The 14,219-nt window shown below is 47.8% G+C and overlaps 1 protein-coding gene across 8 annotated transcripts in view; it reads right to left on the bottom strand.

Annotated features, from left to right (window-relative positions):
• Positions 1-6,823: 6,823 nt before the first annotated feature.
• The window catches only part of Hth (Meis homeobox homothorax), a 518,842-nt gene continuing 511,446 nt past the window's right edge, over positions 6,824-14,219 (bottom strand). For 7 of the 8 annotated variants that reach the window (XM_076427479.1, XM_076427473.1, XM_076427478.1 and 4 more), the window contains one exon: positions 6,824-13,028. The gene's annotated coding sequence lies outside the window, so the exon portion shown is untranslated. The remainder of the gene's footprint in view (positions 13,029-14,219) is intronic. The other variant, XM_076427471.1, reaches the window with a different exon arrangement.

Here is a 14,219-nt window from a genome sequence, read left to right as displayed (position 1 = left end):
GGCGAACGTCTGTCTGTTGGCTGCCAGCGAGCCAGTCAATCATTACGGGCTGCGCAAGCGCCTGCGACCCACCTTCCTTCTCCTCCACCCTTCGAGCATCCCCGCGACACCCCCGCCTGGCGGCCCTCTCTTTCTATCCCTTTCTCCCTTCCGGCCCTTCCCGGCAGCCGTCTCGCTTCCCTTTCTCCGTTTGGTCTGGTTTCCCTCGGCCGCTTCTACTTCTCTGCTCTCGTCCCTCTCCGTCGGCGTCGCTTTCTCTCCGGCTCGTTCATCCCCTTCATTTCCCTCAGTAGCGAGTTCACCCCGTTGCTCCGCGCTACAACCACGCTACAATGCTGCCCGCTACCGCCGCCGCCCATCCTGCATATTTAAGCGAGCTGTCTTGCTATGCACAGACCGCACCACCTACACCGACCGCTTCCACGACCGTTCTCCACCATCGCCGACCCAATATACCAACCCTCCCACGACGCCGCACACGCTTTGCTGCTTCGTCTTTGTCCGCTCTTGCTCCCGCGCGGCTCCCTTTTGTCGCGCGTCGCTGAAAGAATCTCTCGCTGGAACCCGTGGCGCGTCGGGTTCCTGGAATTCTTTTGGCCTGCGAGGCACTCAAGCCTCGACCGGGGAAAATATGTCCGCGGGTCTCGGGGAAATTGCGAATATCGCGATTCGACCCGCGATCGTTGAACCGGCCGGGGAACTACAGTACTCTCGTCTAATAGTTCGCTTCTCCTTCATCGACTTCGAATGTTTTCCCCACTACACTAAAAACGACTCTCCTAATAGGTCGTTCGATACATACCAAAAATGATACACATCTTTTATTACGCGATACGACATACTTAATTCAAATTACTGCCACAAAATTGTCACCAAATTATATTAAATAAGTAAACGTCATGATCAAGTAGCTAATAATAATGATTCATAAGATTGCTTTTTACTTAAGTGCATCTTACATAAAAATCCTACGTGATCTGAATACATTCAATCCTGTTATTATTTTATAATATTTCTTTATAGAAATTTACATCAGACTCGTTTAGGGATCGTGAGCATCCATGTAGGATGTAAGATTTTGATGTGTGAGTAAAACAGTGCAGAAACTTGGCAATTTCAGGTATGAAACTCTTCCCTCTCTTCGCTTCTCCCTATCATTGTTCTCCATTTTCCAGCTACCCTGACATTTGTCAAAAATGCTTGTGGGCAATCCAAAGCCAGTAACTCTCCGACAAAGATGTGTATATTATTTCATACGCAATAAGCTGTAATCCTTTATTCTGGGGATAAGAAAGGCAACATCAACCCCCTCTGGAACAACACAGAAACCAACAACCATGTGTCCACGTTCCGATCGACCTAGGACCTGCTGTGCCCCAGAAATTCTGCACCCCCGGCACTGTTTAATGAAACCACCGTCTACCGGTGATCATGGGAGCTCTCCACACAGCATCTCGTCATCGAAACAACCCTTTCCGGCTCAGCTATCCTCGCCAAACTAAAATCTCGGTTGGATATCCGTCGGAATCAAGCGTGCCGCGTCCTTAGGCGCCATCGACTGCGATGGTGGCAGAACCGTGAACCCTCGAAAGGACGTTGTACGCGTGCGTAGGCGGTGGTGGCGCGACGAGTCGGTTCCACTTCGGAGGAGGATGAAAACCGAGGTCCATGTGGGGGGAGCGACGAAAGGGTGGTAGCCCCGGCGTCGCGGTAGTGGTGGAAGCCCGGGGGTTGCGTTCTGCCGACGGGGTGGTAGTCGCGCAAAACCGAGGGTCGCCCACGGCTCCGCTCGGCTTCGCTTGCTCGCTCGCACGCTCGGCCCCGCTTGCTCGCTCGCTCGCACCCCCGACTGGCCGGGGGTGTTTCCATGGATACGGCGCTCGCGCCTTGACATTGACAAATGGCTGACCGAGGGTGAGCCGAACACAGCGCCGCTTTTACATATGCAGGGACACCCATTTGTCCGCGCGGGGTAGCGCGACGGGGCCGGTAGAACACCCCCGCACGGGGGTGTGTGCTACCGAAGAACCAGAGACGACCGCCACCTACGACCGGCGTCTACCGTTTCCCGCACTTCTGCCCTACTATCCACGCCACCCCCGAAATCGAGCGTTGTCCGACTTGCGGCTTTCGGAAACTACGTACTGCTCGAACATGTGTCCAAGTAGCCTCGCCGTCGCTCACTCCAAGGGCTCCGCGTTTGATCTTTGGTAATCACTAGAATGCGGATCTTTATGCAAAATAAAAGTGTTCAACACCAATTGCGAGACAAGAATCATATCAAGATTTCACTCTTTCTTCAATCATCTTAATGAATCGTAAATAATTTAATCCGTAGTAATCACCTTAAACTTAAAATTAAACATCTACAGAAACTGCAGATGGGATCCTAAAGATCAGCTTTATATGATCAGCATTAATGTATACTAAAGACTACAATGGTTTTTCTGGATAATAATGCTTCGTTATATTTGCATTCTGAAATCGGACGTTTCACATGCAGCTCACATTTCAGTACTGTGGAATAACCTGTAAACACGGATATTCGCATAAACGTCCGCAGTCTGGCCGACAGTGTCCGAGCAGTTTTGAACGCCGAGTTGCTCCGGGGTGCAGCTGCAAAAGCCGAAACAGACTGAACGTCGTCCCCGAGACCGTGAAACGACTGTCCGCAGCGATCGCAGCTACCGATACCGCGCCACGCTGGCTGGTTAACTGTTAATCTTTTGTAATTGATACCGCGCCTGTGGAAAATGTTGATGCGAGCCGGCGAGCCCGCGCTCACCGTCGCCGCTGAGTAATGAATTAGGGGATGAATTTAATCTTGGAATGGCTGGCTGGCCGGCGAGTTTGTTTACCTCGTTATTTCTGGCGGATGGTCGGGGGCCAACGGAAGCACGGCTCTGCCTCTCATTTTATTATGCGAGAGAGCTCCTTGTTAGAGCAGACTGTCAATGCGGCTTGAAATTTTCAGAAGAATTTGTTCGAGAGCTCGGATCTACCGAGCTTTGCGTTTTTCATGAACCCAGATGGATTCCTCGTTGCAACATATACCGTAACATCGGCCGGGATTTATTCGTGTCACTGATGCGCTTGTAAAATATATCGATATTTATAAACTATGGTCGACGGTGCGGCCGCGTAAATATTGAAGTTGCCATTTACGCGGACGGATTAACCGGACCACAGCATATTTTCGTTTGTTTTCCGCGCGACGAACGAATCGATGAGTTTTTTAACCGTGTTGACGTCGCTGTTAAACGCAGTCCGATTTTCTGTTAATTCGCTGACTGAAAATGTGTACCTGTAACTGTCCGATACTACCGACAGCTGATAATACGTTGACTATCGCTGAATGACACGGTCCCGTGTTTCATTTCGAAGATTAATCTCTACTGATGACGATACTCACCGATTGCAATCCGTAAAACCCAATAGCCATGTTTTTCATTTTGTCCGAAACTACGGACTGCAAGTAGGTGACAATGAATTACGCCGAACTGGTTGCGGCAATTTATTAACACTTTACGCGATGATAGCCTGCTAATCCTTATGTCAATAACCAACATTTTTGCACTGGACTGTCCTCTGTGAAGCACCGATTAAAATGTCGAAACAATTTCTACATCGCTAAATGTCTTTTGATTTAATAACAATTAGATAGACAAAATGGAGAACGTTGAGTCTGAAACGAACAGAATATTCATGGATTGATTGCAGAATTGGTGGAAGAAATGTTGCGACCCAAGTGGACGCAGGGTGTCCGGAATCAACGATCATCGTCTCAGGAAAAAAATCGAGCACGGTGTTGGATTGCTGACTTCCGTGGCCTCGTAGCCCACCAGGAATACCGAGGAGAACAACATCGTAATCGCGTCCCAGGAGAGAAAACGATACCAGCCCCTTAGCAGAGCTCCCTAATAATGACCCTCGAGCTCGTACGGCATAAACGGCCGACTATCGCGCATTACTACCCCGAAGTGGCCACTCCCTTCTGGCAGGCTAGCCTCGAGTCTAATATCTCATTACCGCGCCACCAGTCAGCCGTGCCGAGCTGCCATTACGAGATTGTTTGCTCACAGTACCTTCTGTCTAATGTATTGCCAGTTTCCTAGTGCGTTCGATCGTGACGAACTTGAGGACGTCCCACAAACTTCACAACAGATTCGCGACTGAGAGAGTCTTCGATGATCGAAAAATCACGGGGATTTTATGGATTTATCAAATGCTTTTCAAATTTAAACGTAAAACAGCACAAACATTTAGAGTTCAAATATACTGTTGCATTATTTTCAACTGATTAAAATTATTAAGAAAAGAGATAAATGTCGTCTGCGTAGTTCTTGAGATTAATACAGACAATTTTTGAAACTCTAAACAACATGTTTAAACGTATGACTTCGAAGTACGAAGAAGACTTTTGATCCGTATCACTGTGTCTATCGTCTGGATTATGATAAATGAGAGATAACGGAAATCAAATAGAGCGCAAGGAAGAAAAGTTTCATTCTCGTGTTTCTACGTGGAAATTACAGAAGAAAGTTCGTGTCTCGAGTGCGAGTATTTTCTGTTATTCTGAGTCGGCTCTGGTTTCGATGGTTGGGCGTCGAGAGAGCGTGACGAGCACTATGAGAGAAAAAGGAAACAATTGAAACGATCCGTCGCGCGGCGGGGGTGTGTTCACGGGGGAAAAAAGGAGACGGCTGGCAGCGCGGTCTCCGGGATCACGATTTGTCTCGTTAGAAGCTGGAAAACGTCGACGGCAGCGCCGACTCGGCGGTTTTCCGCCGTAGACGCAGACGCCCAGGCAGAAAGCATCGACGCTAGCAGAAATAATTGGTGCCTTCCCCTTGATTCCCGACTTGCTCGCGTAACAAGGTCCATTTCCATGGAATAACCATCAGCGGTAATTGGCACCTACAGTGGATACGCGGCCCCTATCATATTTCAGAACAACGCTGGCCAGGCTGGTCGGGGGATGGGGATTTTTGCGGAGGGAGGACAGGGGATGGAAAGGAGACAGGAAGAGGAACTCTGGTCCAGGGGATATCCGCGTCGCGGATCGCAAATGCGTGTTTTATACAGCGACGGCACCCTTTCGTTTTTCAACGCGACCGAAGGGGGCGACCTTTGCGGATAACGAAGAGCCATCGACAGCTCGCTAACAACCCTCTGTCCGGCTTGCCAAGATCCGACGTATAAAGTGTTCACTCCAGTTTCGAACGGGATTCTATTTTGTCGATTGTCATCGCTCGAAGATGCTTCTGCGAACTGTTATCGACGCGCACTATTTACAGCAGCCTGTTTCGACGAGTTTGTTAAGTTCTTGGCTTTACATGGGATATTGATATACTGCGGATGTTATACATTTACGACAAAAATGACATCAGGACAAATTTTAAGAATCTAATAATCTGGCTGTATTACTTCCAGTTGATTAATGCTGACAATTTTTATTTTGCATAAAAAAAATCCGCAGTTTAATTATTAAATTCTCAGATCTTGCTGGGTTTGATTCTAAATTTCCAAAGACTGATAGAAATGTGCGCATCGACTATACTATTGTTGATAGACTACGACTCGGACTATTTCCTACATTACAAGATTTACCTTAATAAACTCATTCATGATTTTTTCCAATTACTACTGTCAAGGTTTTTTCTTTATATATTTTAATTTACTTACCCAGCATTACTTCTTGTAAAAGTGTAATAAATTTCTCTATTTCTTACAAGATATTACGTAAGATAGAAGAGTGTCGTTTAGACTGTGTGTCAACGGTATATGAAAAATAAAACGTCACTTACCTTTCTTCAGGCAAAGACGATTAGAATCATCATGGTACGTCAGCATGAACACGAAGCAACATAAATGTCGAAGTTTCAACGATTCCACGATAATACGAGGAATGATTTTTAGAACAAGAGTGATTATTCGAGATTCCACAGGGATTCAGGGATCTGGATCAGCAAGCACTCGTGATAAAACGCGATGCACGCGTGATGCTCCCGAAAATCGAAGGACGACTCCTCTCTTGGTATCATCGACGAATAAAAAAGAACTACTACTAAAAAAAAAATACGAATTGCAAGCAACATCCTCCGACGAGGGAGGAGAGAAAAAAACTCGAAAGTGAACAAGATGAACGAGCATCACCCGCGTCGGCGGATTTTCTCGCGAGCGGTTCAAATAAAAGGCTGCAGACACAGAGGGCGTACACAAGATGTAGCATTTAATGCTCACGTTTCAAAAAAACACTATACAATGGACACTCTCTAACATAGACCACCTTTGACATCGTCCTTCCTTTCATCGTCATCACGCTGCGATTCTAAGTGTGTTCGTCAGGAACAGAATCGATCGAGCACGCCGATCACGCGAGACGATCGAGGCTGTTCCTGTTCGTGTTTCGAGACGTGTTTTTGTGCGTCGAATTCGTTCAAGATGGCGTCTCGACGCGCGCCGGGGATGCACGTGCACGCGCGCTTCCGTCAAGAGATGCACACGCGAGCGTGCACGCGCGTTGTCCCCCCGTAATTACTAATACTTTACATCGACAGGTATCGTTCCCTTTCGCCGCGTTCATTCGTTGAACATCTCCTTTGTCTAGTCACCGAGGTCCCGCGAAAGCAGGGATTACCGCGCGATCATATGGATTAAAATGATCTCCACTCCCCGCACCAAGGATAGCGATCACACCAAAATGGAAAAAAAGAGGAAACTAAATTCTCCCCCCGATCGCTCGTGCCTTGTCGTATCACAATCGATGAATCGAAGACCGGTCGCGAGTCGGCGAATACAGAACACAGTTCGATTTAATTCGTTTTGTTTTTTTTTTTTAATTTATTTGCCGTTCCTCTTGTTTTTTTTTACTTAAGGGTGTCAATAGGTCGTCAATACGCAAACAGTTGAAAAAATCTGATTCCATACCGATATAATAAATTTTTAGCTTACTATACACATCGTCGTCACCGTCAGCATAATCATAATCATTACCATCCTCGTCTCGTCATCATAATCATCGTAATCATCATCATCATCATCATCATCATCATCATATCGTATCATCATATCGTATCATCGTCGTAATCACCATCGTATCGTGGTTTATCAGCATCTCATCGTCAGCGTTATCGTAATCGTTTCGCCACGCTTTCGATGATCGTAACGACGCGAGGCCGATCTTCCGAAATAAAGCCAGCGACGCCGACGGCGTCGGCGGCGTCAGCGTTGTCGTGATACCATTTCGCGTCGTTACGATCATCGCCGCCATTTCCCGTGGCGGCGGTGGTCGCTTGAACGTCATCGTTTCACCGTAATTACACGATAATTATACATTACTTTCCCTCTCTCTCTCTCTCGTACGCACGCGCGAAATTCTTCGGTGCTCCGTGTCTCGCACTCACACGCTTTGTCCCGCATTGTCTTTCTCCTCTTTCTTACTTTCACAACTTTCTCGTCACCCTGTCATACGCGCTACAGACACACGCACACGCACCGTACACGCACACATACTCTCGGTCTCTCTCTCTCTCTCTCTCTCTCTCTCTCTCTCTCTCTCTCTCTCGCTCTCTCCCTCTCAACATTTCTCGCCCTATACATATATAACCGCTCGTTATCTCGTCGCCGCTCATAAAATCTTTGTTTTAAGTTTCTTTACCCTCTAACATGATTATTACTTAGATACCTTACTGTTACTTCGTATACATTTTTAAGGCGATGATTCAATCGGGTGAACTCATTTAGAAAAACGAACAGCCAATAAACGTCGTCCGTTCGCCGCCGTCTTCACGTCCCTTTTCGCCGGACACCGCCGGACACAACCGCCTATATGGCGGCAGCAGCGAAAACCCGCCGCCCCAGCCGACTCTCGGAACACACACACACACACACACACAGACAGAGACGTGCACATGTGTGTACCGTTAATCGCTCGTGCGATCCTGGCGTTGCTCGCGTTAGCGGTACGCATCGCCGGGCATTTCTACGAAAATATTGATCGCCGGTTCTCTCCGGACCGGCACCGCGGGGGTGGCCGGACGGGGTGCTGGTCGCGTCGGAGACCGGGCTAAAAAGACGGAGAGCAGGTTCCACGCGCGTCCACGCCGCTGTACCGGGGACAAAGCACCCTGCAAGCGAGACGGAGACGCGCGCGCCACGGCGAGCCGCTACCTTTTGCCGGATAGTCGTTCCTCGTCACCGTGAAAAAATAAATTCAATCACCGGGTCACCTAGGTCCGCGAACAAACATTCAACTCGCGGAGAAACTTGGTTGCAAATGATATTGTAAAAATGCTCGAACGACCGTCCGACGTGCGTTCTCTTTCTTGCTTTCTTTAGACGTTGCCGATTATCTGAATTCGATCTCCGTGTCGTCGGCTAGTTGAAATTCCTCGTGAACAACGGCGAGGGCGCGTCGTCGTGGACGACCTCGAGCCGCGGGGCGTACCTTCAACAAAATTAAACAATATATCGTTCAACAAATAGAATTCGTAAAAAACCTGTCCGCCCCGATGGTTTGTCGTCGACGGCGACGCCCGGCCCTCGCCGCGGTGTCCTTCGTACGTGTCCATGATTGTCTCGTACTTTGATAATCACTTTGTTTCCCTCGATTCGCGAGTGTAGGATTGTTCTTGAGAGCGAGCATCGGTCGCGGGGAACCGTCCGGAAGCCACGAGACTCGTCCGCGGATTTAAAATTCTCTAGCATGTCGTCGGAACGCTCCGCGCCGCCGCTCGTGCGGGCCGAGCGGATAAAAACTCTCTGGGTCCCCGTGGTAAAAAGCGTCCACCTAAAAAAGGCGGCCTCGGCGAGGCTCGCCTCGTCGCATTTTCTAAAACGTTTAAAAGTATCCGCGCGTCGATGTCCCGCGGACGATCCGCGGTGCGGTCCGGTTCCGCGCGCGGTCCGCTCGCGGCGTATACCATGTATCCTGGCAGCTTGGTCGTCGAGAAATTTCAACCGCGACCCGACAACAATTTGCTCTCGAGGAAGAAACGAGAAGAACAAGAAAAGAAACAGAAATATTAGTAAATAGTAGATCGTCGTCTCTCTCTCGATTGGATCGTTCGAGAGCTCTCGCATTGTAGGATCACACGATCGATTGCCGCGCTCGCGAAGACGAACTACGCACGTTTCCCCGTACGCGTACCACGACCGATTTTTCAGCGGATCGGCCGCGACGCGTCGCACGACGAGTGTCCGAGATATTTCTCCAATTAACCAGGACCTAAAGCTGACTTCTCTCGCACCTGAGTCTTTCGGTATACGTGGGTTATCTTTTTTTTTTCTTTCAGTATACTAATACGCCGCTGCGCCTGCCCGAAAGGAATCGGGTGGGAGGATCGTTCACCCGTGCGATTCGTCGTGTTTTTAATCGTTCGTGCTCGATCGACGGGAAACGATCGCGGCCCGGTTCCTTTCTGATCGGCAGGACGCGCGACAAGAGCAGTGTGTTTACATTTAAAATTTTTATACAAGATCTGCGTGTATGCGGGCGTATTGAAAATATCGATAAATTTGTCTCGTATGCTCTGCGTCTCTCTCGATCGTTCACTTTCTCGCAGCCTCGCTCCCTTTCTCTCGAATCAACTCTCGCTCGGCCTCTCATTCCCTTTCTCTCGCACGATGTGTCTTTCTCTCCCTCTCTCTCTCTCTCTCTCGTGTCCCGTTGCCTCTCCCGTTGCTTTCCGAACGGCGATCGATCATCGTCGCGATCCTTAGAAAGATTCGACGATTCGAACTTTCCGCGTATCGGAGGAGCCTCCCATCCACGACGATCCACTCTGACACCTAATCGACGGCTAATTTCATGAAATTTTTCAACTTTCTCGCGTTCTCGATCCCACACCCAGCCTCTCTCAACAAACACGCTACTCGCTCTGCGGAGTATCGCAGCGAAGGGGCTCGCGTTTCTTTCATCTCTTTGCTCGTTATTTCAAGAGAACGATCTCAAATCGAATCACGAAAGAAGGAGAGGATACAGGAAGGAAGGAACGTGTCGGAAACGGTCGGGATCGAAGCGTTCTACGGAAAGTATGCTCTCTAGAATGTAAAAACAAAAGTGGACATTCGACTTTCATGAGTTTTGATTCTATTCTACAAGCTGTACGCACAAACGATCGCGTACGCCCGGCTTCTCGATTACGGCCGACGTCGGACCAACGAGTCGACGGAATTTCGATCGGCTCTGTGCACCGATTGACCATTCGGTCGAGAGATCCTTCGTACGTCGAATCTCCGTTTCATTCCCGAGGTTCTACTCGGAAATCCGACGACGAAACTCCGCTAAATGACGTCGTTCGTTCCGCGTAGATGGCGAAGATCGAGCGAAATTTCGTTAGATTCTGATCGTTCTACTCCGGGCATCGCAACTTTGCTGGCATTCTACCACGAACCGATGTAACGCTCGAAACTCCGACTAGATTTGATAAGATACAAAACTTCTTGCACGATCATGATCGGATTTGGAGTGGCAACATTCTTATTATTCCACCGCTATAGCCAATTCTGTTAGATAAGAGCCAATATTTCTCGCGTCGATAACACCGATTAAAGGTCGACGAGAGAAGATTTCCAATTGAAGTAGAAACGTCTGAATCTCTGCGAGGCGAACTGTCCCGGTTGACTTTCTGGAAGATGAGGGTGAACGCAGAAGACTGGAGGGGAAGGGGAAGAAAGAAAGAAAGAAACGTTCTTCTCGATCGTGCTCGTTAACTCTCGCCTCTCCCGATCCTCAGCCTTCGTCGTGTCGAGGTTCTGACTGGTCCGCAGTTTCTCCATTTATTATCGAGCCCTTTCGCCTCCCCCGAGCTTGTCGCGGCGCAGGAAGAGGGACAAGGAACTAAAGGGAAAAATGGAAAGACGAGAGAGCGAGAGAGTTGGGGTGCTCTCGCGAAATACCGTGTGTGTCGCCCTCCCAATCGAATGTCCGCCCTCTCCCTGTCGACGCTCGCCGCGGCTCAATTAACTATTTATACACAATATATTATATAATAAACTGTAATCGTGTACTCCTTTGCCCAGTGTAGTTTTTCTGTCATTTAGGTTCTTTTAATTATCGTTACGGTGTGGGGGGAGACGGGGCCTGGGATATAATAACGCTCTTTTTTGCGCGCGCTTTTCCTTGTACGCTTGTGTAGGTGTGTGTGCATGCGTGTGTGTATGCTTGTACGTGTCGCGTGTATGTATAGATCTGACACTGCGTCGGTGTCGGTTCAGGTGGGGATGGAGGGATCCGACGACGAAGAGCGTCCGATCCGCTCGCAGGTATCTATACTTTTGTATTTATATATTTATATATTTATATATATATTTTTTTCTTTATGTATATAATCCCCCACCGCCGTCACTCGCGTGTTAACTAATCCGCTCTTTCTCGCGCACACTCGTACTTTTTGGGAAAGGGGTTGGGGGATGAGGAGGGGATCTATATCTCTCTCTGTCTTTCTCTTACTCTCTCTCTCTCTTTCTCTTGCACAGTGTCTCCCGTATTTTCATTTGCGTCGTATCCCTCCCGGTTCCACGCGGCCGCCATCACACGCGCACTCAACATACACGCACAAAAACACACGCCCGCAGACACATACACGCGCAGGTGCCAGCCGAGAAATACGGGAACGCACACGAGATAATAATCGTCCTCCCGCAGTCCAATTAAAACGCTCGCTTATGTATATATTACAACCGGGGCCACGTGTTACTTCAGTTATGTATATATTTATATATATAATTACTTCCTCCTTTAATTAGTAAATTCATTTATCATTAATAACTGTACAAATTTCAATGTCACCTATAGAATTATATGCAAGTGAATGTGGTCGACGCTCGAGTCCGGCACACACGCGTCGATTCCATTCCCCTTTCTCTAAACGTTACCTCGTTCCCGCCTGGTTCTCCCGTCGTCGCCCTCGTGTCCCTTGTTTTCGGGCCGCTGACGGGTGCCTCTGTACCACTTTTGTACGCGCGAGGATACGCCCGCGAGGATCGGTCGCATCGATCTTTTTCTCTCTCTCTCTTTCGGGTTTGATCGCGAACCAAGAACCGCGAACCGAGAACCGCGCGAATCGCGGCCCGTCGCACCGCTAAAATTGTTTTCTCTATTTATATATATTTATATAAACCGTACTCGTAATCGATGCACCACGGTTCCACGGCCGCGCGCATACGTATATACTCGTATATACTTTCGATCTATTTCGGTTCGTTCCTCTCTCTCTCTCTCTCGTACCAGCTCGATCGGCCCTGCATCGTCCTTTCCCTCGTAGAGCACTTTGCGCCTAGAGTTGCACGATCGACGACGCATCATCCCTATCTACTACGGATCCCTGCGAGCACCGGGTTCGCCTTTCTCCCGAATTTTTGTGTCATTGCCCCCCATTTCTTTTCCATTTAATGTACACACCCGCGCTAAATTACCTATATCACTCGTGTTAATCCGCCTCCCTGTCTTCCATCTATCGTAAACGTAGCTCGATCGCGACCGTATTAAAATTTAACATTTAAATTCTTCGATCACTACAATATTACACCGCGACATTTGTACACAGAACAATCACATGAATTTCCACGGCGGCTCCTTTCCTCTCCTCGTCCTGTTCAACCGAGCCGCGCTTCTTCTACCCTTCCTCCTCGCTTCCGGTTCCTCGGCGCTCGACGTACCCCAGCCGGTCTCTTCTTCGTTCCATTTTCCTTCGTTTCGGCGATCTTCCTTCCCGTGTCGTTCACTCAGTGAACCGACACCCCCCTCTCTCTCTCTCGAACGACGCACACACCTGATTTTCCTTTTCCTCGTCGACCGGCTCTCTCGAATTCTCCTCACTCTGCGCACCTGGCATCTCGAGCATCCGGCAGCACGGGTCCCGGCGTGCAACGCGGGAAAGAGGCTTCCTCTCGTACCCCCTCGGTGCTGATTGCTCGCCTGCTCGCCTTCGCGCCGACCCGAGTACGGTGCTTCCGTCACGCTTCTACGTTTCCCGTTCCGCAAGAACCGTCATTCCATCGTCTACCTTCACTCGCGACTACTGCTGCAACGTGAGAAAGCGCCGCCGGTTAATGCGATTCCTTCAGGACGCGCGGATACGCTTTGTCATTGTTATTACTGGACTGCGGACGTTCACGCGAACACCCAGTTTGCGCCAAAGCGTTTCGAGAAAACCGAATTAATCGTGATTGCTACATTGCTAGACGAATCTTATGTGTTCGCAATGAAAATAGTAGTGATTATTTCAAACAGGCACAGTGATCCGCCCGCAGTCCAGTTGTTAGTATGCTATGTATACAGTGACTCCCACTAATGTTCGGACACTCTTGAAAACACCATAATTTTTTAAATATTGGAATATACGACTTGACATTTTTGAAGGAGTTAGAACAATTGGTTTGCTACACAACGTGACAAAAATTATTGAAAAAAACTACAAGTTGTCGGAATTGCTGAGAAAATACTAAAAATTGCATTTTTCAACTTTTTTATGTGGGCTTATATGGAAAATTTAGAAAACACGTTTCATAGATCTGTATCAATTAAACATATTCTGAAAATTTCATCAGAATCGGTCGAGGTTGTAATGAACTACAAACTTTTAAAGATGGTAAAAAATGGCTGTTTTTCTCGATTTTTGGCCTGCCGTTTTTTCCCGCATCAACCGATTTCTATGAAACTTTCACAGTGCATATAATTGACACAGACCTATACAAAACGTATTTTTAAAATTTTCAATATAGGCCCGCATAAAAAGTTGAAAAATGCAACTTTAGGTATTTTCTCTACAATTCCGATCAAATGCAATTTTTGAAACAATTTCTTTTCACATCCTGTAGTAAAAACTAATTGCACTAGCTTCCCACAAAAGTTCAAATCGCATAGTCCAATATTAAAACAGTTGTGGTGTTTTTAAGAGAGTCCGAATATTAGTGGGAGTCACTGTACGTATCTACAAAATTGTAATATTTTTGTGCTCTTTAGTAGAGGTTCTTGCAATGTATCTTTTTAATGCAAATGACTTTTTAAAAAATTGTTCGAGTTCCTGGAATAATTGACTCTGTGGTATTCAATCGATTCATCAGTGAAATTACCCAAAGATTATCATTTTTGTAGTTATTATAAAGCAACGACAAACTAAATTTGAATGAAACGACATAATGCTTGGTCAACAAAAGTTACTCAGAATGATCCGAAACCAGCCATTGTTTTCATACCATTTGATATAACAGAA

This window comes from Lasioglossum baleicum, chromosome 7, assembly GCF_051020765.1.
Source record: "Lasioglossum baleicum chromosome 7, iyLasBale1, whole genome shotgun sequence".
In the NCBI taxonomy this organism is placed as follows: Eukaryota; Metazoa; Arthropoda; class Insecta; order Hymenoptera; family Halictidae; genus Lasioglossum; species Lasioglossum baleicum.
This window is presented reverse-complemented; position numbering and strand designations above follow the sequence as displayed.